Below are 26527 nucleotides of genomic sequence, written 5' to 3'. Positions count from 1 at the left end.
AAAGAAAGTTTTGGATATTATTTTTATTTGTCTACATCACAAAAGGTTGTGATAAGCAGAGATGCCATATTTCTTGAACAATAGTTTATTCAAGAAGGAGGCAAAGGAAGGCAAATAGAGTTAGAATTGGAGAATTCTGATCAACCAATAGATCAAATGGATATAGATCCATCTAGTCAACCTACACCTATTGATGAAACATCTACAGTAATTCCTCGCAGATCAACTAGGATATCTCACCCACTAGTGAAATATGGTTTTTTTCATAAAGATGAACAAGAGTTGTTCACTCATGAAGAAATAGATCATGAAGATGATCCACTTACCTATGAAGAAGCTATATCAAATATAGACTCTTTAAAATGGACTGAAGCTATGAAATCCTAAATTGATTCCATGCATAAGAATCAAGTTTGGGACCTTGTTGACCCACCTGAAGGTATTGTACCTATAGGGAATAAATGGGTTTTCAAGAAGAAAATTGATTCTGATGGAAAGGTAGAGACCTATAAAGCAAGGCTAGTTGCGAAAGGGTTTATCCAAAGGCAAGGAATCGACTATGAGGAGAGTTTCTTGCCTATTACCATGCTTAAATCAATTAGGATTTAATTAGCAATAGTTGCATACAATGATTATGAGATTTGGCAGATGGATGTCAAAACAGCTTTTCTCAATGGATACATTGATGAAAATATTTTCATGGAACAACCTAGGGGTTTTGAATCCAAGATAGTTCCAAGGTGTGCAAGCTAAAGCGATCCATTTATGGGCTAAAACAAGCTTCAAGGAGTTGGAACATCCATTTTGATGAAGCCATCAAGTCATTTGGTTTTTTCAAAAATGTGGATGAACCATGTGTATATAAGAAGGTTAGTGATAGTGCTGTCATTTTCCTTGTCTTATATATGGATGACATTCTGTTGATAGGTAATGACATAGGTATATTGACAACTATCAATGTATGGTTGTCAAATGCATTCTCCATGAAAGACTTAGGGTAGGCAACCTATATTCTTGGAATTCGCATCTATAGAGATAGAGCAAAAAGAATAATTAATTTATCCCAAAGTCTATACATGGAAATGGTGTTAAAGAGGTGAAGGAACGGAAGCGTATACCTAAGATAGCACAGTTATCTTGTATGCACTGATATGATTAAAATAACTGTGCTATCTCAGGTCTAAAGATTATATGCACTGATATGATTTATGACAAAACATTGACAAGAGTAAACTCCATGTGCTTGTCATAAGTGTCACTGGTTCGGCCTACTTATCATTTATAAGTGCCTATCATGTTTGTTATATGGCATGAGACTCACCATTCCATCTTATTTATATCTCATATAAATAACTTGGGAACAAACATAAATACAATCTTTCTGGATAAGTCATGTCCTTATTATGAAGTATCCTCGATTGTGAACCTATTTATGATACTTTGTGCTAGAAATATTGTCACTCATATTCTTAACAACTTAAGAATAATATTTCTAACAAAATATCAATGGACCTTTTCTATTACACATAAATATATTATGTAAATGAAAAAGTGGAAATGCCTTTTATTAATAAAATATATACAAGATACATACTAAATGATATGCTCTAGGGCATACTACTAACAATCTCCCACTAGCACTAGAGCCATTCATTACAATACCTTAGACCCATCTTCTCAAGATGTCATCTAATCGAGCTTGTGACAAAGGCTTAGTGAATGGATCACCAATTTTTTTCACCGATGTTATTTTTCTGCATGGCTATATCGCCTTTGCCCAACTATATGTCTGATAATGTGATAGTGCCTTTCTATGTGTTTGGATTTTGGTGAGACCTTGGTTCCTTAGCCTGTATGACTGCTCCATTATTGTCACAGTGTAATAGAACTGCTGACTCAATGGAAGGAACTACTGTAAGTTCTGTCACGAACTTCTTTATCCAAATGACTTCTTTTGCGAGATCGATGCAAAGAATATACTCACCTTAGTAGTGGAATCTGCGATGCGTGCTCGCTTGGAACTCTTCCAATCGATCGCACCTCCATTACAAATGAACACATATCCAGAGGTAGACTTTCTATCATCGATATCTGATTGGAAATCAGAATCAATATAACCATCCAATTGCAAGTCTCCACCTCCATAAATCAAGAATAAATCCTTAGTTCTTCTCAAGTACTTAAGGATATTCTTGACAGCTATCCAGTGTTCCAAACCTAGATTGGATTGATACCTGCTAGTCAAACTAACAGCATATGTGATATCCGGCCTAGTACACAACATTGCATACATTAAACTTCCAATAGCCGAAGCATATGGAATCCTGGCCATCTTATCTCTTTCTTCAGGTGTCTTTGGAGATATCTCTTTAGAAAGGTGGATACCATGACTCACTGGTAACAATCCTCTCTTAGAATCAAGCATGTTAAACCTCTTTAACACCTTTTCCAAGTATAGACTTTGGGACAAACCAATTATTCTTTTCGCTCTATCTCTATAGATGCGAATCCCAAGAATATAGGTTACCTCCCCTAAGTCTTTCATGGAGAATGTATTTGACAACCATACCTTTATAGTCGTCAACATACCTGTGTCATTACCCATCAACAGTATGTCATCCACATATAAGACAAGGAAAGTGATAGCACTGTCACTAACCTTCTTATATACACATGGCTCATCCTCATTTTTTATAAAACCAAAAGATTTAATGGCTTCATCAAAACGGATGTTCCAACTCCTCGAAGCTTGTTTCAACCCATAAATGGATCGCTTTAGTTCAAATCCCCTAGGTTGTTCCATGAAAATGTTTTCTTCAATGTATCCATTGAAAAAAGCTGTTTTGACATCCATCTGCTAAATCTCATAATCATAGTATGCAGCTATTGCTAGTAAAATCCTAATTGATTTAAGCATGGCAACAGGCGAGAAAGTCTCCTCATAGTCGATTCCTTGCCTTTGGCGAAACCCTTTCGCTACTAGCCTTGCCTTATAGGTCTCTACCTTTCCATCAGAACCAATTTTCTTCTTGAAAACCCATTTGTTCCCTATAGGTACAATACCTTCAGGTGGGTCAACAAGATCCCAAACTTGATTTTTATACATGGAATCAATCTCAGATTTCATAGCATCAATCCATTTTGAAGAGTCTATATCTGATATAGCTTCTTCATAGGTGAGTGGATCATCCCCATGATCTACTTCTTCATGAGTAGACAACTCTTGTTCTTCTTTATGAAGAAAACCATATCTCACTAGTGGGTGAGATACCCTGGTTGTTATATGAGGAACAGCTGTAGATGTTTCATCAATGGGTATAGGTTGACTGGATGGATCTATATCCATCTGATCTGTTGGTTGGTCAGAATTCTCCAATTCTAACTCTATTTGCCTTCCTTTGCCTCCTTCTTGAACAAACTGTTGTTCAAGAAATGTGGCATCTCTACTTATTACAACCTTTTGTGAAGTAGGCAAACAAAAATAATATCCAAAACTATCTTTTGGATATCCAATAAATCGACCTTTTTCTGATCTGGTCTCCAATTTATCAGTGTTCAGCTTTTTGATATAAGCTGGACAACCCCAAATCTTAACATGCTTGAGACTTGGTTTTCTTCCATGCCATATCTCATAAGGTGTGGAAGAAACTGATTTTGATGGAATCCTATTCAGAATATACAAAGCTGATTCTAATGCAAATCCCCAAAAGGAGATTGGCATATCAGTATAGCTCATCATACTACGTACCATAACTAATAGGGTATGATTTCTCCTTTCAGATACACCATTCAGCTATGGCGTTCCTGGAGGAGTCAGCTGAGAAACAATGCCATGCTCTCTCAAGTATTCATCAAATTCAGTACTCAAATATTCACCTTCACGATCTGATCGAAGAGCTTTAATACTCTTTCCTGTTTGATTTTCTACTTCAGATTTAAATTCTTTGAACTTTTCAAAGGATTCATGTTTGTATTTCATCAAATACAAATACCCAAATCTTGATTTATCATCAGTAAAGGTAATAAAATAATGAAAGCCCCCTCTAGCCATTTCTTTAAATGGACCACATACATCACTATGTATTAGCTCCAAAATATTTTCAGCTCTTAGCCCCTGTCCAACAAAGGGTGATCTAGTCATTTTGCCATGAAGGCAAGATTCACAAGTTGGAGTAGGCTCAGAGCCCAATGAGGATAGAATCCCCATTTTCTCCAATTTTGCAATCCTATCTTCTGCAACATGACATAACCTTAAGTGCCAAATATATTTTGAACTTGAGTTGGTTTTCACCATGGCATTGTATTCTTTTAGATCACTTGCATTCAATTTGTGTTTGTCATTATTATCAAAATAATAAAGACCATCATTCATATAACCCGAACCAACATATTTATTTCCAAAATAAATATTGCAAACATCATCTGTGAACTGAAATTCATAGCCATTTCTAGTCAAACTAGATATAGAAATGATGTTCTTAAAAGCATCAGGTACATATAAAATATTATCCAAACACAAAACATGTCCAAACATGTAAAAAGATTTAGATCCTATGGCTAAAGCTTCAGCTGAGCCATTGCCAATCCGACTCTAATATCTTGAGAACGCAAGTCGCCATCTTGTTTGCTAGTTCTCGCATATCATTAGAAATGTGAGAATCGGCACCGATATCTAAAACCCAAGTCGTAGATGAACTATGAGTATCATCAGAATCTAAATAACAAGATATGGACATACCTTCCGAAGGTGTATCCTTCTTGTCCTTCAGAGAAGCAAGATACTCTGGGCAGTTCCTTTTCCAGTGCCCATCCTTTTGGCAGTGGAAACACTTTCCTTTGCCTCCATCAGCTTTAGTCTTCCTTTTCTTGGAAGGACCAGGAATCTGAGGTTTCTTTTTCTTATTGCCCTTCTTCTTGTTGGACTTTCCAGCAGAAGAAGATGCAACCAAAGCTACCTCTTTTCCTTTATTGCATGGCATATTCTTTTGGGCAATAACCAGCATGTTGAGTAAACCAGCTAAGGTGCATTCTGTTGAGTCATATGGAAATTTGTCACAAAATTCCCAAAGACTCGTGAAGGGATCAAGGATCAAATCGTTTGTAGTTGGAAATCCATATTGAAGTCAAGATGTTCCAATCGCTCAATCAGCGAATCATCTTGTGGACATTATCCCAACATTCTGCCCTCGGACATCCTCATACGGAATAATCGTCTAGATATCTCATACCTAGCATTCTGCTATGCTCACCATACAACTCTTGTAGGTGAAGGAGGATCTCACTCACTTTCTGCATGTTCTCATGTTGCTTCTGTAACTCATTACTCATAGAAGCAAGCATGTAACACTTAGCTCTCATATCATGCTCCTTCCACTTGTCCAAAGTTTCATGTTCCTCTTGTGTGGCCTCTGGAGGTAAGGGACCAGGAACATTTGAATCTAGAACATATCCTATATGTTCAAGGTTCATAACAAGTTTCAAATTTCTTCGCCAATCGCATGATTAGGTCCTGTCAACCTGTTGTGATCAAGTATGCTTGCAAGGATATTGGATGGTGGTGGTTGTTTTGTGCTCATTTTTATCAGAAAATTAACTGCAGAAAATAACCAGATTAATTAGTAAATGTATCATGTAATTAACCAAAATGATTATGGTCTTTTAATCAAATTTGTCGTCCCACTAACTTAGCGAATCCTACACTTCCAAAGTAGAAAACGGAAATCCTAGTTGGATGGATTTCTAGTGGGTGATTGAATTCTTATAATTCTATTGATCATCCTCAGGTACATCCATTATTGGAATTACAATAAACTATAAGTGAGCAACTCCTTGCCCATCACATCTCATGTGAGGTTCAATCCTTTACCTAGCCCCTAATGCTCAAAATCTCAGGTACATCCATTATTGACTTATCTTGCATTAGTTAAGTTGATCCCATTGAGCTAGTAATTATGCAAATAATTTTAATGTCCTCAGGTACATCCAATATTGGCCACCAAACCATTTACATATTTACAACATCTCATGCTTAACAATTATTCTTAAAAAATCTCTTAAATAATTGCATCTCATGCAACTATTTAAAATTTCTTAAAATAATTGCCCCAATGGAGGGCTTATGTTATAATTACTTTAATTATACCATTTCCAACTTAATCATTTGTTTGGAAGATTTTATGGTCATTCTAATTACTATTAAGGTCTCACTTTGCACATTATCCATTTAGCATGCATATATCATATAATTGCATACATTCCCATACGTCTCATGCATTCATGGATAAGCAGTAAATATGGTATGATCATGGACTTTCTAAGGGATTCAATTCTGAGCCACCAAGAATTGAATCAGGGCATTCCTAGGTGCATTTCATTCATTCATTCATTTTACAAGAGTTGCTGAAGGAGTACATAATCAACACTTGATCTTGAATTCCTCATCGTCCCACCAATGCTCTTAACCTCCTTGAACTTCTTGCAATCCAATATTACATGGTAATCCTTGGCATACCAAGGCGAATTTACAAGAACTTAAATAAATGAAATTACAACCCAAAAATTATTACAAACTTAATAATACATGCCCAAAATAAATTAAAATAAATTAATTAATTTACAATCCCAAGGAAACATAAAAGAAATAAATCCAATCACATTGGTCTTTTATAGTCCATGATCATCCATCATGCATATCACTATTTAACAATTAAATAAAACATACATACTTAAATTAAATTGAATATCTCATATTCAACTTAAAAATCCAGATTTGAATATGATTCAAATAAATTTAAAAAATTCAGATTTGAATCTCATTCAAACAAATTTAAAAATTCAGATTTGAATCACATTCAAACAACTTCAAAAATTCAGATTTGAATCACATTCAAATATTTTTTAAAAAATCAGATTTGAATCACATTCAAATATTTTTTTAAAAAATCAGATCTGAATTTTATTGAATCAATTTTTAAAAATCAGATTTAAATATGATTCAAACAACTTTAAAAATTCAGATTTGAATCACATTCAAACAACTTTTAAAATTCAGATTTGAATCACATTCAAACATTTTTTAAAATTCTGATTTGAATCATAATTTAATTGTGTGATTAAATTTCTAATTAAACAATTTAATTATACATAAAATGGATCTTAAATCATACAACAATTGCACATTCACCATCCATTTACCTTTGCACACCATTGTGATGCATCAACCATGCGCACCATGGTGTTCATCATTTGTGCCGCCACTTTGACTTTGCAACCAGCAATAAACTCTTGATCTCATGATCAAACACACAATTAAATCATATAAACATCAATCTAAATGGCAAATACAGTGGCTCTGATACCAATTGAAGGAATGGAAGCGTGAAAAACACAAGTTTATACCATTGAATTCAAAATTTTTCACCTAGGGTCACATGCATCATGCAAGATTTATTTTTATCTATTTGATTTCAATGATAAACAACATATTAAAACTCTTTTAATATGTTTTTGGATCTGTATTTGCCATTTAAGATTTTAAAATTAATCAGATTAATTTTAGAACCCTAGATTAAATCAAGAACGATTACAATAACCTCTTGATGTCATATGCTGCGCCTTTGAGATTCGTCTTCAGGACACCAGATGTTGTCCCTCTAGCTTGTCCACACCAAGAACACCTATGGCAGCCCTTGAATAGCTTCTAAAGCCTTTTCTATTAATTAGAAATTCAAGTTTTGCCTTTTAAGCGATTAGAGATGTAAACAGGACACTAGAAACAATTTCTAGTGTTCTTAATTCAAGAGATTGATGGCTAATCTCTTTGAATTGATGAGAGATGAAGAGAAATAGCTGGAGAGGCTCAAAGTGGCGTGACATATGAGAGGAGAGGATGCTGGTTATGTTTTCTTTTCATAACCACACTTAAATAGCTAGGTTAACACATTAAACCCTAGCCACATGTCACCTTTTGATTAGCTTTAGGTTTAGGTGACCCAATCACATTGTGCCAAGTGTCAAACCTATATTTAATCTTGATTTTAATCATCTTACATGATTAAAAAACATTTGGTAAGCTTATGTGTAATCCCATGTGTCACCATCTCATGGCGCCACGTGTCACACTGTGAAATGACCAAAATGCCCCTGTGTCTTAATTTTGAGTTCTTAACCCAAAATAATTATTTTCTTCTTCTAATTAATTTATATCAAATATAAATTAATTAATTAATCTCTATTAATTAATTTCTCATCAATTAAATTCATATTTAAACATTTTAAATATAAATTTAATTTATACTACACATCCAATAATCTAGATTTGGTTTCAAGTCATGCTAGGGACTTTGCAATTTAATTGCAAACCAAACATATTTAATTAATCAATTAAACTCTTTAATTAATTAATTAAATCATATTTAAATAGGTGATAACTTGTGTATGTGTGTGACTTACTAGGCTCATCACTAATTGGCAATGAGACATGATATTAACTCTTAATATCATCAGAACTTTTTATTACCATAAATGATTTCTCTAAATCATTTTATGAACCTCATAGACCATGGTTAACACCTAGCATAGCATGCCATGGCCACCCAATTAGTAATAAGGTTTACCTTAAATGAACCTATAATCATATGTTACCATGCACTAGAATCTGTTACAAAATCCCAACTCAAGTCGAGTCATGGTTGATGTCAAACTCCATTTGCTATGAATATTATGTTCTCTTTTATTCCAGTTCTTGATTAAAAGATTTTTCTCATCGAAACTCTTTTACGAATAAATCTATCTGTCTGCCAGAACTTGAAACATCAAGAACAATTAAATGAACATAGGATTTTATCTCTATTTACTTAGAGGAACAGATTCCATCTTGATCAACACCTACCTCCATATATAACTAGTAGGAGCCAACAGATGCCCATATACCCATACACAGTACAAGTATAAAAGCAGTATCAAACTCAAACTACCTATATACAAGATAACCGTATACCTCGTGTCTAAAGATTATATGCACTGATATGATTTATGACAAAACATTGACAAGAGTAAACTCCATGTGCTTGTCATAAGTGTCACTGGTTCAGCCTACTTATCATTTATAAGTGCCTATCATGTTTGTTATATGGCATGAGACTCACCATTCCATCTTATTTATATCTCATATAAATAACTTGGGAACAAACATAAATACAATCTTTCTGGTTAAGTCATGTCCTTATTATGAAGTATCCTCGATTGTGAACCTATTTATGATACTTTGTGCTAGATATATTGTCACTCATATTCTTAACAACTTAAGAATAATATTTCTAACAAAATATCAATGGACCTTTTCTATTACACATAAATATATTATGTAAACGGAAAAGTGGAAATGCCTTTTATTAATAAAATATATACAAGATACACACTAAATGATATGCTCTAGGGCATACTACTAACAATAGGTAGTTTGAGTTTGATACTGCTTTCATACTTGTACTATGTATGGGTATATGGGCATGTGTTGGCTCTTACTAGTTATATATGGAGATAGGTGTTGATCAAGATGGAATCTGTTCCTCTAAGTAAATAGAGATAAAATCCTATGTTCATTTAATTATTCTTGATGTTTCAAGTTCCTGGCCAGGACAGATAGATTTATTCAGAAAAGAGTTTCTGATGAGAAAAATCTTTTTAATCAAGAGCTGGAATTAAAAGAGAACATAATATTCATAGCAAATGGAGTTTGACATAAACCATGACTCCAGCTTGAGTTGGGATTTTGTAACAGAGAGATTCTAGTGCATGGTAACATATGATTATAGGTTCATTTAAGGTAAATCTTATTACTAATTGGGTGGCCATGGCATGCTATGCTAGGTGTTAACCATGGTCTATGAGGTTCATAAAATGATTTAGAGAAATCATTTATGGTAAGAAAGAGTTCTGATGATATTAAGAGTTGATATCATGTCTCATTGCCAATTAGTGATGAGCCTAGTAAGTCACACACATACACAAGTTATTACCTATTTAAATATGATTTAATTAATTAATTAAAGAGTTTAATTGATTAATTAAATAGGTTTGGTTTGCAATTAAATTGCAAAGTCCCTAGCATGACTTGAAACCAAATCTAGATTATTGGATGTGTAGTATAAATTAAATTTATATTTAAAGTGTTTAAATATGAATTTAATTGATGAGAAATTAATTAATAGAGATTAATTAATTAATTTATATTTGATATAAATTAATTAGAAGAAGAAAATAATTATTTTGGGTTAAGAACTCAAAATTAAGACATAGGGGCATTTTGATCATTTCACAGTGTGACACGTGGCACCATGAGATGGTGACACATGGGATTACACATAAGCTTGCCAAATGTTTTTTAATCATGTAAGATGATTAAAATCAAGATTAAATATAGGTTTGACACTTGGCAGAATGTGATTGGGTCACTTAAACCTAGAGCTAATTAAAAGGTGACATGTGGCTAGGGTTTAATGTGTTAACCTAGCTATTTAAGTGTGGTTATGAAAAGAAAAAATAACCAGCAGCCTCTCCTCTCATTTGTCACGCCACTTTGAGCCTCTCCAGCTATTTCTCTTCATCTCTCATCAATTCAAAGAGATTAGCCATCAATCTCTTGAATTAAGAACACTAGAAATTGTTTCTAGTGTCCTGTTTACATCTCTAATCTCTTAAAAGGCAGAACTTGAATTCCTAATTAATAGAAAAAGCTTTAGAGGCTGTTCAAGGGCTGCCATAGGTGTTCTTGGTGTGGACAAGCTAGAGGGACAACGTTTGGTGTCCTGAAGACGAATCTCAAAGGCGCAGACACTGCAAAGGCATCAAGAGGTTAGTGTAATCGTTCTTGATTTAATCTAGGGTTCTAAAATTAATCTGATTAATTTTAAAATCTTAAATAGCAAATACAGATCCAAAAACATATTAAAAGAGTTTTAATATGTTGTTTATCATTGAAATCAAATAGATAAAAATAAATCTTGCATGGTTCATGTGACCCTAGGTGAAAATTTTTGAATTCAATGGTATAATCTTTGTGTTTTTCACGCTTCCGTTCCATCAATTGGTATCAGAGCCACTATATTTTCCATTTAGATTGTTGATTATATGATTTAATTGTGTGATTTGATCATGAGATGATTGATTCATTGCTGGTTGGATCAAGAGGTGTGGCGACACACATGGTGAAGCCACCATTGGTGGCGGCAACAATAGTTCCATGGGTGGTTCAAGGTTTGGCTTTTAATTCTGCAATTGTTGTGTGATCTAAGGCCTATTCTTTGACTAATTAAAGTGTTTAATTAGTTGTTTTAATCACACAATTAAATTATGATTCAAATCAGAATTTTAAAAATTGTTTGAATGTGATTCAAATTTGAATTTTAAAAGTTGTTTGAATGTGATTCAAATCTGAATTTTTAAAGTTGTTTGAATCATATTTAAATCTGATTTTTTAAAATTGATTCAATAAAATTCAGATATGATTTTTTAAAAAATATTTGAATGTGATTCAAATCTGATTTTAAAAAAAAAAATGTTTGAATGTGATTCAAATCTGAATTTTTGAAGTTGTTTGAATGTGATTCAAATCTGAATTTTTAAATTTGTTTGAATGAGATTCAAATCTGAATTTTTAAATTTATTTGAATCATATTCAAATATGGATTTTTAAGTTGAATATGAGATATTCAATTTAATTTAAGTATGTATGTTTTATTTAATTGTTAAATAGTGATATGCATGATGGATGATCATGGACTATAAAAGACTAATGTGATTGGATTTATTTCTTTTATGTTTCTTTGGGATTGTAAATTAATTAATTTATTTTAATTTATTTTGGGCATGTATTATTAAGTTTGTAATAATATTTTGGGTTGTAATTTCATTTATTTAATTTCTTGTAAATTCGCCTTGGTATGCCAAGGATTACTATGTAATATTGGATTGCAATAAGTTCAAGGAGGTCAAGAGCATTGGTGGGACCAGTGGGAGGAATTCAATATCAAGTGTTGATTATGTACTCCTTCAGCAACTCTTATAAAATGAATGAATGAAATGCACCTAGGAATGTCCTGATTCAATTCTTGGTGGCTCAGAATTGAATCCCTTAGAAAGTCCATGATCACACCATATTTACTGCTTATCCATGAATGCATGAGATGTATGGGAATGTATGCAATTATATGATATATGCATGCTAAATGGATAATGTGCAAAGTGAGACCTTAAAAGTAATTAGGATGGCTATAAAATCTTCCAAACAAATGATTAAGTTGGAAATGTTATAATTAAAGTAATTATAACATAAGCCCTCCATTGGGGCAATTATTTTAAGAAATTTTAAATAGTTGCATGAGATGCAATTAATTTAAGAGATTTTCTTAAGAATAATTGTTAAGCATGAGATGTTGTAAATATGTAAATGGTTTGGTGGCCAATATTGGATGTACCTGAGGACATTAAAATTATTTGCATAATTACTGACTCAATGGGATCAACTTAACTAATGGAAAATAAGTCAATGATGGATGTACCTGAGATTTTGAGCATTAGGGGCTAGGTAAAGGATTGAACCTCACATGAGATGTGATGGGCAAGGAGTTGCTCACTTATAGTTTATTGTAATTCCAATAATGGATGTACCTGAGGATGATCAATAGAATTATAAGAATTCAATCACCCACTAGAAATCCATCCAACTAGGATTTCCGTTTTCTACTTTGGAAGTGTAGGATTCGCTAAGTTAGTGGGAGGACCAATTTGATTAAAAGACCATAATCATTTTGGTTAATTACATGATACATTTACTAATTAATCTGGTTATTTTCTGCAGTTAATTTTCTGATAAAAATGAGCACAAAACAACCACTACCATCCAATATCCTTGCAAGCATACTTGATCACAACAGGTTGACAGGACCTAATCTGTCTGATTGGCTAAGAAATTTGAAACTTGTCCTGAACCTTGAACATATAGGATATATTCTAGATTCAAATGTTCCTGGTCCCTTACCTCCAGAGGCCACACAAGAGGAACATGAAACTTTGGACAAGTGGAAGGAGCATGATATGAGAGCTAAGTGTTACATGCTTGCTTCCATGAGTAATGAGTTACAGAAGCAACATGAGAACATGCAGAGTGCGAGTGAGATCCTCCTTCACCTACAAGAGTTGTATGGTGAGCACAGCAGGAATGCTAGGTATGAGATATCTAGACAGCTATTCCGTATGAGGATGTCTGAGGGACAGAATGTTGGGGATCATGTCCACAAGATGATTCGGCTGATTGAGCAGTTGGAACATCTTGACTTCGACATGGATTTCCAACTACAAAAGGATTTGATCCTTCAGTCCCTTCCTGAGTCTTTTGGGAATTTTGTGACAAATTTCCATATGACTAAACAGGAATGCACCTTAGCTGGTTTACTCAACATGCTGGTTATTGCCCAAAAGAATATGCCAGGCAATAAAGGAAAAGAGGTAGCTTTGGTTGCATCTTCTTCTGCTGGAAAGTCCAACAAGAAGAAGGACAATAAGAAAAAGAAACCTCAGATTCCTGGTCCTTCCAAGAAAATTGCTAAACAGAAAAGGAAGACTAAAGCTGATGAAGGCAAAGGAAAGTGTTTCCACTGCCAAAAGGATGGGCACTGGAAAAGAATCGCCTGCAGTATCTTGCTTCTCAAGGACAAGAAGGATACACCTTCTAAGGTATGTCCATATCTTGTTATTTAGATTATGATAATACTCATAGTTCATCTACACTTGGGTTTTAGATATCGTGCCGCTTCACATTTCTAATGATATGCGTGAACTAGCAAATAGTAGCACTATGCTCTCAAGATATTAGAGTCCGGATTGGCAATGGCTCAACTGTTGAAGCTTTAGCCATAGGATCTAAATATTTTTACATGTTTGGACGTGTTTTGTGTTTGGATAATATTTTATATGTACCTGATGCTTTTAAGAACATCATTTCTATATCTAGTTTTACTAGAAATGGCTATGAATTTCAGTTCACAGATGATGTTTGCAATATTTATTTTGGAAATAAATATGTTGGTTCGGGTTATATGAATGATGGTCTTTATTATTTGGATAATAATGACAAACACAAATTGAATGCAAGTGATCTAAAAGAATACAATGCCATGGTGAAAACCAACTCAAGTTCAAAATATATTTGGCACTTAAGGTTATGTCATGTTGCAGAAGATAGGATTGCAAAATTGGAGAAAATGGGGATTATATCCTCATTGGGCTCTGAGCCTACTCCAACTTGTGAATCTTGCCTTCAAGGCAAAATGACTAGATCACCCTTTGTTGGACAAGGGCTAAGAGCTGAAAATATTTTGGAACTAATACATAGTGATGTATGTGGTCCATTTAAAGAAATGGCTAGAGGGGGCTTTCATTATTTTATTACCTTTACTGATGATAAATCAAGGTTTGGGTATTTGTATTTGATGAAATACAAACATGAATCCTTTGAAAAGTTTAAGGAATTTAAATCTGAAGTAGAAAATCAAACAGGAAAAAGTATTATCGCTCTTCGATCAGATCGTGGAGGTGAATATTTGAGTACTGAATTTGATGAATACTTGAGAGAGCATGGCATTGTTTCTCAGCTGACTCCTCCAGGAACGCCACAACTGAATAGTGTATCTGAAAGGAGAAATCGTACCCTATTGGATATGGTACGTGGTATGATGAGCTATATTGATATGCCAATCTTCCTTTGGGGATTTGCATTAGAATCAGCTTTGTATATTCTGAATAGGATTCCATCAAAATCAGTTTCTTCCACACCTTATGAGATATGGCATGGAAGAAAACCAAGTCTTAAGCATGTTAAGATTTGGGGTTGTCCAGCTTATATCAAAAAACTGAACACTGATAAATTGGAAACCAGATCAGAAAAAGGTCGATTTGTTGGATATCCAAAAGATAGTTTTGGATATTATTTTTATTTGCCTACTTCACAAAAGGTTGTGATAAGTAGAGATGCCACATTTCTTGAACAACAGTTTGTTCAAGAAGGAGGCAAAGGAAGGCAAATAGAATTAGAATTGGAGAATTTTGACTAACCAACAGATCAGATGGATATAGATCCATCTAGTCAACCTATACCCATTGATGAAACATCTACAGCTGTTCCTCGTAGAACAACCAGGGTATCTCACCCACCAGTGAGATATGGTTTTCTTCATGAAGAAGACCAAGAGTTGTCTACTCATGAAGAAGTAGATCATGGAGATGATCCACTTACCTATGAAGAAGCTATATCAGATATAGACTCTTCAAAATGGATTGATGCTATGAAATCCGAGATTGATTCCATGTATAAGAATCAAGTTTGGGATCTTGTTGACCCACCTGAAGGTATTGTACCTATAGGGAACAAATGGGTTTTCAAGAAGAAAATTGGTTCTGATGGAAAGGTAGAGACCTATAAGGCAAGGCTAGTAGCGAAAGGGTTTCGAAAAAGGAAAAGTAATATACTATGTGGAGACTTTCTCGACTGTTGACATGCTTAAATCAATTAGGATTTTATTAGCAATAGATGAATACTATGATTATGAGATTTGGCGGATGGATGTCAAAATGCTTTTCTCAATGGATACATTGAATAAAACATTTTCATGTAACAACCTAGTTGATTTGAATACTAAGATTGTTACAAGGTATGCTTTCTTAATCGATACATTTATGGATTGAAACAAGCTTCGAGGAGTTGTAACATCCGTTTTGATGAATCCATTAAATCCTTTGGTTTTATCAAAAATGAGTATGAGTCTTGTGTATATAAGATCGTCAGTGACAGTGCTATCACTTTCCTTGTCGTATATGTGGATGACTTACTGTTGATAGGTAATAACACAGGTATGTTGACAACTATAAAGGTATGGTTGTCAAATACATTCTCCATGAAAGACTTAGGGGAGGCAACCTATATTCTTGGGATTCGCATCTATAGAGATAGAGCGAAAAGAATAATAGGTTTATCCCAAAGTCTATACTTGGAAAAGGTGTTAAAGAGGTTTAACATGCTTGATTCCAAGACAGGATTGTTACCAGTGAGACATGGTATCCATCTTTCTAAAGAGATGTCTCCAAAGACACCCAAAGAAAGAGATAAGATGGCCAGGATTCCATATGCTTCGGCTATTGGAAGTTTAATGTATGCAATGTTGTGTACTAGGCCAGATATCGCATATGCTGTTAGTTTGACTAGCAGGTATCAATCCAATCCAGGTTTAGAACATCGATAGCGATCAAGAATATCCTTAAGTACTTGAGAAGAACTAAGGATTTATTCTTGATTTATGGAGGTGGAGACTTGCAATTGGATGGTTATACTGATTCTGATTTCCAATCAGATATCGATGATAGAAAGTCTACCTTTGGACATGTGTTCATTTGTAATGGAGGTGCAGTCAGTTGGAAGAGTTCCAAACAGAGCACGATCAGAGATTCCACTCATCGAGGTCGAGTATATTGTCGCATCGATGTCGCAAAAGAAGTCATGCGATAAAGAAGTTCGTAAATGTAACTTACAGAGTTCCTTCCATTGAGTCGCCAGCCCACTACACTGTGAAAATAATGGAGTAGTCATACAGGCTAAGGAACCAAGGTCTCACCAGAAATCCAAACACATAGAAAGGCGCTACCACATTATCAGAGAAATAGTTGGGCGAGGCGATGTAGCCATGCAGAAAATAACATCAGCTGAAAATCCAGCTGATCCATTCACTAAGCCTATGTCACGCACTCGCTAGACCGACATCTTAAGAAGATAGGTCTAAGATATTGTAATGAATGGCTCTAGTGCTAGTGGGAGATTGTTAGTAGTATGCCCTAGAGCATATCATTTAGTATGTATCTTGTACATAATTTTATTAATAAAAGGCATTTCCACTTTTCCGTTTACATAATATATTTATGTGTAATAGAAAAGGTCCATTGATATTTTGTTAGAAATATTATTCTTAAGTTGTTAAGAATATGAGTGACAATATTTAGAGCACAAAGTATCATAAATAGGTTCACAATCGAGGATACTTCATAATAAGGACATGACTTATCCAGAAAGATTGTATTCATGTTTGTTCCCAAGTTATTTATATGAGATATAAATAAGATGGAATGGTGAGTCTCATGCCATATAACAAACATGATAGGCACATATAAATGATAAGTAGGCCGAACCAGTGACACTTATGACAAGCACATGGAGTTTACTCTTGTCAATGTTTTGTCATAAATCATATCAGTGCATATAATCTTTAGATCTGAGATAGCACAGTTATCTTGTATATAGGTAGTTTGAGTTTGATACTACTTTCATACTTGTACTATGTATGGGTATATGGGCATGTGTTGGCTCTTACTAGTTATATATGGAGATAGGTGTTGATCAAGATGGAATCTGTTCCTCTAAGTAAATAGAGATAAAATCCTATGTTCATTTAATTGTTCTTGATGTTTCAAGTTCCTGGTCAGGACAGATAGATTTATTCAGAAAAGAGTTTCTGATGAGAAAAATCTTTTAATCAAGAACTGGAATTAAAAGAGAACATAATATTCATAGCAAATGGAGTTTGACATAAACCATGACTCAATATTTAGTTGGGATTTTGTAACAGAGAGATTCTAGTGCATGGTAACATATGATTATAGGTTCATTTAAGGTAAATCTTATTACTAATTGGGTGGCCATGGCATGCTACGCTAGGTGTTAACCATGGTCTATGAGGTTCATATAATGATTTAGAGAAATCATTTATGGTAAGAAAGAGTTCTGATGATATTAAGAGTTGATATCATGTCTCATTGCCAATTAGTGATGAGCCTAGTAAGTCACACACATACACAAGTTATCACCTATTTAAATATGATTTAATTAATTAATTAAAGAGTTTAATTGATTAATTAAATAGGTTTGGTTTGCAATTAAATTGCAAAGTCCCTAGCATGACTTGAAACCAAATCTAGATTATTGGATGTGTAGTATAAATTAAATTTATATTTAAAGTGTTTAAATATGAATTTAATTGATGAGAAATTAATTAATAGAGATTAATTAATTAATTTATATTTGATATAAATTAATTAGAAGAAGAAAATAATTATTTTGGGTTAAGAACTCAAAATTAAGACACAGTGGCATTTTGGTCATTTCACAGTGTGACACGTGGCACCATGAGATGGTGACACATGGGATTACACATAAGCTTGCTAAATGTTTTTTAATCATGTAAGATGATTAAAATCAAGATTAAATATAGGTTTGACACTTGGCACAATGTGATTGGGTCACTTAAACCTAGAGCTAATTAAAAGGTGACATGTGGCTAGGGTTTAATGTGTTAACCTAGCTATTTAAGTGTGGTTATGAAAAGAAAAAATAACCAGCAGCCTCTCCTCTCATTTGTCACGCCACTTTGAGCCTCTCCAGCTATTTCTCTTCATCTCTCATCAATTCAAAGAGATTAGCCATCAATCTCTTGAATTAAGAACACTAGAAATTGTTTCTAGTGTCCTGTTTACATCTCTAATCTCTTAAAAGGCAGAACTTGAATTTCTAATTAATAGAAAAAGCTTTAGAGGCTGTTCAAGGGCTGCCATAGGTGTTCTTGGTGTGGACAAGCTAGAGGGACAACATTTGGTGTCCTGAAGACGAATCTCAAAGGCGCAGACACGCTGCAGTGCATCAAGAGGTTAGTGTAATCGTTCTTGATTTAATCTAGGGTTCTAAAATTAATCTGATTAATTTTAAAATCTTAAATGGCAAATACAGATCCAAAAACATATTAAAAGAGTTTTAATATGTTGTTTATCATTGAAATCAAATAGATAAAAATAAATCTTGCATAGTTCATGTGACCCTAGGTGAAAATTTTTGAATTCAATGGTATAATCTTGTGTTTTTCACGCTTCCGTTCCAGCAGTAAATCCATGTTGAAATCAAGATGTTCCAACTGCTCAATCAGTCGAATCATCTTGTGGACATGATCCCTAACATTCTGTCCCTCAGACATCCTCATGCGGAACAGCTGTCTAGATATCTCATACCTAGCATTCCTGCTGTGCTCACCATACAACTCTTGTAGGTGAAGGAGGATCTCACTCGCACTTTACATGTTTTCATGCTGCTTCTATAACTCTTTACTCATATAAGCAAGCATGTAACACTTAGCTCTCATATTATGCTCCTTCCACTTGTCCAAAGTTTCATGTTTCTCTGGAGTGGCCTCTGGAGGTAAGGGACCAGGAACATTTGAGTCTAGAACATATCCTATATGTTCAAGGTTCAAGACAAGTTTCAAATTTCTTAGCCAATCAGAGAGATTAGGTCCTGTCAACCTATTGCGATCAAGTATGCTTGCAAGGATATTGGATGGTGGTGGCTATTCTGTGCTCATTATTATCAGAAAATTAACTGCAGAAAATAACCAGATTAATTAGTAAATGTATCAAGTAATTAACCAAAATGATTATGGTCTTTTAATCAAATTGGTCCTCCTACTAGCTTAGTGAATCCTACACTTCCAAAGTAGAAAACAGAAATCCTAGTTGGATGGATTTCTAGTGGGTGATTGAATTCTTATAATTCTATTGATCATCCTCAGGTACATCCATTATTAGAATTACAATAAACTATAAGTGAGCAACTCCTTGCCCATCACATCTCATGTGAGGTTCAATCTTTTACCTAGCCCCTAATGCTCAAAATCTCAGGTACATGCATTATTGACTTATCTTGTATTAGTTAAGTTGATCCCATTGAGCCAGTAATTATGCAAATAATTTTAATGTCCTCAGGTACATCCAATATTGGCCACCAAACCATTTACATATTTACAACATCTCATACTTAACAATTATTGTTAAGAAAATCTCTTAAATTAATTGTATCTTATGCAACTATTTAAAATTTCTTAAATTAATTGCCCCAATGGAGGGCCCATGTTATAATTATATTAATTATAGCATTTTCAACTTAATCATTTGTTTGGAAGATTTTATGGTCATTTTAATTACTATTAAGGTCTCACTTTGCACATTATCCATTTAGCATGCATATATCATATAATTGCATACATTCCCATACATCTCTTGCATTCATGGATAAACAGTAGATATGGTATGATCATGGACTTTCTAAGGGATTCAATTCTAAGCCACTAAGAATTGAATCAGGACATTCCTAGGTGCATTTCATTCATTCATTTTACAAGAGTTGCTGAAGGAGTACATAATCAATACTTGGTCTTGAATTCCTCCTACTGGTCCCACCAATGCTCTTGACCTCCTTGATCTTCTTGCAATCCAATTACATAGTAATCCTTGGCATACCAAAGCGAATTTACAAGAACTTAAATAAATGAAATTACAACCCAAAAATTATTACAACCTTAATAATACATGCCTAAAATAAATAAAAATAAATAAATTAATTTACAATCCCAAAGAAATATAAAAGAAATAAATCCAATCACATTGGTCTTTTATAGTCTATGATCATCCATCATGCATATCACTATTTAACAATTAAATAAAACATACATACTTAAATTAAATTCAATATCTCATATTAAATTTAAAAATCCAGATTTGAATATGATTCAAACAAATTTAAAAATTCAGATTTGAATCACATTCAAACAACCTTAAAAATTCAGATTTGAATCATATTCAAACAATTTTTTAAAAATCAGATTTGAATCACATTCAAACAATTTTTAAAAATTTATATTTGAATATTATTCAAACAACTTTAAAAATTCAGATTTGAATATGATTCAAACAACTTTAAAAATTCAGATTTGAATCACATTCAAACAACTTTTAAAATTGAGATTTGAATTACATTCAAACAATTTTTAAAATTATGATTTGAATTAAAATTTAATTGTGTGATTAAAACTACTAATTAGACACTTTAATTAGTCATGGGATAGGCCTTAGATCATACAACAATTGCAGAATTTAAAACCAAACCTTGCGCCACCATTGGAGGAACATTGTTGCGCCACCTATGGTGGCTTCACCATGTGTGGCTCCACACATCCTTTGCAACTAGTAATAGATCAATCATCTCATGACCAAATCACACAATTAAATCATATAATCAACAATCTAAATGGCAAATATAGTGGCTCTGATACCAATTGAAGGAGCGGAAACGTGAAAAACATAAGTTTATACCATTGAATTCAAAAATTTTCACCTAGGGTCACATGTATCATGCAAGATTTATTTTTATCTATTTGATTTCAATGATAAACAACATATTAAAGCTCTTTTAATATGTTTTTGGATATGTATTTTTCATTTAAGATTTTAGAATTAATCAGATTAATTTTAGAACCCTAGATTAAATTAAGAACAAATACATTAACCTCTTGATGCACTGCAGTGTATTTGTATCTTTCAGATGCGTCTTCAGGACACCAGATATTGCCCCTCTAGCTTGTCCACACCAAGAACACCTATGGCAGCCCTTGAATAGCTTCTAAAGCTTTTTCTATTATTTAGAAAATCAATATTTACCTTTTAAGATATTAAAGATATAAAAAGGACACTAGAAACAATTTCTACTATTTTTAATTCAAGAGATTGTTTGCTAATCTCTTGGAATTGATGAGAAATGAAGAAGATGAGAAGGTAGAGGAGCCTTTGGGTGGCGGCACAAAGGGGAGCAATAGCTGGTTGTTCTTTTTCTTTTTCATGACAACACTTATATTGCTAGGTCACCACTTAAAACCCTTGCCACATGTCACCTTCTTATTGGCTCTAGGTTTAATTGACCCAATCACATTGTGCCAAGTGTCAAACCTATATTTAATCTTAATTTTAATCATCTTACATGATTAAAAGACATTTGAAAAGCTTATGTGCAGTGCCATGTGTCACCCTCTCATGGTGCCATATGTCACCCTGTGAAATGACCAAAATGTCCCAGTGTCTTAATTTTGAGTTTTCAACCCAAAATAATTATTTCTCTTCTTCTAATCAATTTATATCAAATATAAATAAATTAATTAATCTCTATTAATTAATTTCTCATTAATTAAATTCATATTTAAATACTTTAAATATAAATTTAACTTATACTATACATCCAATAACCTAGATTTGGTTTCAAGTCATGCTCGGGACATTGCAATCTAATTGCAAACCAAACCTATTTAATTAATTAGCTAAACTCTTTAATTAATTAATTAAATCATATTTAATTTGGTGAATACTTGTGTATGTGTGTGACTTACTAGTCTCATCACTAATTGGCAATGAGACATGATATCAACTCTTAATATCATCAGAACTCTTTCCTATCATAAATGATTTCTCTAAATCATTTTATGTACCTCATAGACCATGGTTAAGACCTAGCATAGCATGCCATGGCCACCCAATTGGTAATAAAGTTTACCTTAAATGAACCCATAATCATATGTTACCATGCACTAGAATCTCTCTATTACAAAATCCCAACTCAAGCTGGAGTCATGGTTTATATCAAACCCCATTTGTTATGAATATTATATTCTCTTTTAATTCTAGTTATTGATAAAAAAGATTTTCTCATCAGAAGCTCTTTTCTGATTAAATGTATCTGTCTTGGCCAGGAACTTGAAACATCAAGAACAATTAAATGAACATAGGATTTTATCTCTATTTACTTAGAGGAACAGATTCCATCTTGATCAATACCTACCTCCATATATAACTAGTAAGAGCCAACACATGCCCATATACCCATACACAGTACAAGTATGAAAGCAATATCAAACTCAAACCAGCTATATACAAGATAACTGTGCTTTCTCAGGTCTAAAGATTATATGCACTGATATGATTTATGACAATGCATTGACAAGAGTAAACTCCATGTGCTTGTCATAAGTGTCATTGGTTCGGCCTACTTATCATGTATAAGTGCCTATCATGTTTGTTATATGGCATGAGACTCACCATTCCATCTTTTTTATATCTCATATAAATAACTTGGGAACAAACATGAATACAATCTTTCTGGATAAGTCATGTCCTTATTATGAAGTATCCTCAATTGTGAACCTATTTATAAAATTTTGTGCTAGAAATACTGTCACTCATATTCTTAACAACTTAAGAATAGAATTTCTAACAAAATATCAATGGACCTTTTCTATTACACATAAATATATTATGTAAAAGGAAAAGTAGAAATGCCTTTTATTAATAAAACATGTACAAGATACATACTAAATGATATGCTCTAGGGCATACTACTAACACACATAATAAACATGATAGGCACTTATACAGGATAAGTAGGCCGAACCAGTGACGCTTATGACAAGCACATAGAGTTTACTCTTGTCAATGCATTGTCATATATCATATAAGTGCATATAACCTTTAGACCTAAGATAACATAGTTATCTTATATAGGTGGTTTGAGTTTTATACTGCTTTCATACTTATACTGTGTATGGGTATATGGGCATGTGTTGGCTCTTACTAGTTATATATGGAGATAGATGTTGATCAAAATGGAATCCGTTACCTTAAGTAAATAGGGATAAAATCCTATATTAATTTAATTGTTCTTGACGTTTCAAGTTCCTGGCCAGGATAGATAGATTTAGTCAGAAAAGAGTTTCAAATAAGAAAATCTAATTAATCAAGAACAGGAATTAAAAGAGAACATAAGGTTCATAGCAAATGGGGTTTGACATTAACCATGACTCCAGCTCAAATTGGGATTTTGTAATGGAGAGATTCTAGTGCATGGTAACATATAATTAAAGGTTCATTTAAGGTATTCCTTGTCACTGATTGGGTGACCATGGCACACTATGCTACGTGTCAACCACGGTCTATGAGATGCCTAAAATGATTTAGAGAAGTCATTTATGGTAAGAAAGAGTTTTGATAGTATTAAGAGTTAATATCATATCTCATTGCCAATTAGTGATGAGCCTAATGAGTCACACACATACACAAGTTAATCACCAAGTTAAATGCAATTTTGATTGATTAATTAAAGAGTTTAATTGATTAATTAAATAGGTCTGGTTTGTAATGAGATTGCAAAGTCCCTAGCATAGCTTGAAATCAAATCTAAGTTATTGGATGTATAATATAAGTTAAATTTATATTTAAAGTGTTTAAATATGAATTTAATTATGAGAGATTAATTAATTAATTTATGTTTGATATAAATTGATTACAAGAGGATAAATAATGATTTTGGGTTGAGAACTCAAAATTACAACATAAGGGTAATTTGATCATTTCACATGGTGACATGTGGCACCATGAGTGTTAGTAGTATGCCCTAGACCATATCATTTAGTATGTATCTTGTACATGTTTTATTAATAAAAGGCATTTTTACTTTTCCGTTTACATAATATATTTATGTGTAATGGAGAAGGTCCATTGATATTTTGTTAGAAATTCTATTCTTAAGTTGTTAAGAATATGAGTGACAGTATTTCTAGCACAAAGTATCATAAATTGGTTTACAATCGAGGATACTTCACAATAAGGACATGACTTATCCAGAAAGATTATAATCATGTTTGTTCCCAAGTTATTTATATGAGATGTAAATAAGATAGAATGGTGAGTCTCATGCCATATAACAAATATGATAGGCACTTATGCATGATAAGTAGGCCGAACTAGTGATATTTATGACAAGCACATGGAGTTTACTCTTGTCAATGCATTGTCATAAATTATATAAGTGCATATAATCTTTAAACCTGAGATAGCACGGTTATCTTGTATATAAGTGCTTTTAGTTTGATACTGCTTTCATACTTGTACTGTGTATGGGTATATGGGCATGTGTGGGCTCCTACTAGTTATATATGGAGGTAAGTGTTGATCAAGATGGAATCTGTTACCCTAAGTAAATAGGGATAAAATCCTATGTTCATTTAATTATTCTTGATGTTTCAAGTTCCTGGCTAGGACAGATAGATTTAATCAGAAAATAGTTTCTGATGAGAAAATCTTTTTAATCAAGAATTGGAATTAAAAGAGAACATAATATTCATAGCAAATGGAGTTTAACATAAACCATGACTCCAGCTCGAATTGGGAATTTGTAACAGAGGGATTCTAGTGCATGGTAACATATGATTAAAGGTTAATTTAAGGTATTCCTTATTACTGATTGGGTAGCCATGCTATGCTATGCTAGGTGTTAACCATGGTCTATGAGATGCCTAAAATGACTTAGAGAAATCATTTATGGTAAGAAATAGTTCTGATAATATTAAGAGTTAATATCATATCTTATTGCCAATTAGTGATGAGCCTAGTGAGTCATACACATACACAAGTAATTACCAAATTAAATGTGATTTAATTAATTAGCTAAAGAGTTTAATTGATTAATTAAATAGGTTTGGTTTGCAATAAGACTGCAAAGTCCCTAGCATGACTTGAAACTAAATCTAGGTTATTGGATGTATAGTATAAGTTAAATTTATATTTAAAGTGATTAAATATGAATTTAATTATGAGAAATTAATTAATAGAGATTAATTAATTAATTTATATTTGATATAAATTGATTAGAAGAGGAGAAATAATTATTTTGGATTGAGAACTCAAAATTACAATACAAGGGTAATTTAGTCATTTCATAGGGTGACATGTGGCACTATGAGATGGTGACATATGGCACCATATAAGCTTGCCATTTGTCTTCCAATCATGTAAGATGATCAAAGTCAAGATTAAATCTAGCTTTGACACTTGGCTTAATGTGATTAGGTCAATTAAAATTCTGAGCCAATCAGAAGATGACATGTGGCAAGGGTTTTAAGTGATGACATAATTATATAATGTGAGGTTATGAGAAAAGAATAATCAGCCACTCTCTTCTTATTTTCTTCAAGGTGCTGCCACCCTTGTGCTCTCCCCTCCTCTTTACCTTTTCTCATCAATTCAAAGAGAATTGCCCACATTCTCTTGAATTAAAATTGCTAGAAATCGTTTTTAGTGTCCTGCATGCATCTACAACCTCTCTAAAGGAAAATCCCTATTTTCTAATTGGTTGCAAGGCTTTAGAAGCTGTTCAAGGGGCTGCCTTTGCTGATCATGATGTGGACAATCTAGTGGGACAACATTTGGGGTCCTAGGTGCTTCCCAAAGGTACCAAATACATCTACAGTGCATCAAAAGGTTAGTGTACATGTTCTTGAATTAATCTAGGATTCTAATGAATTAATATGTTAATTCTAAAATCTTAAATGGCAAATGTAGATCCAAATACATATTAAAAGTGTTTTAATATGCTATTGAACATTGAAATCAATAGATAAATAATGAATCTTGCATAATGCATGAGATCCTAGAAGAAAATTTTTGAATTCAATGTTCTAATCTAATAATTTTCATGCTTCCGCTCCTTCAATTGGTATCAGAGCCACTATATTTGCCATTTAGATTGTTTAATATATGATTTAATTTTGTGATTAGATCATAAGAT

The sequence above is a fragment of the Hevea brasiliensis genome, chromosome 14 (assembly GCF_030052815.1).
Source record: "Hevea brasiliensis isolate MT/VB/25A 57/8 chromosome 14, ASM3005281v1, whole genome shotgun sequence".
In the NCBI taxonomy this organism is placed as follows: domain Eukaryota; kingdom Viridiplantae; phylum Streptophyta; class Magnoliopsida; order Malpighiales; family Euphorbiaceae; genus Hevea; species Hevea brasiliensis.
The sequence above is the reverse complement of the archived record's forward strand: the minus strand, read 5'-3'. Positions refer to the sequence as shown.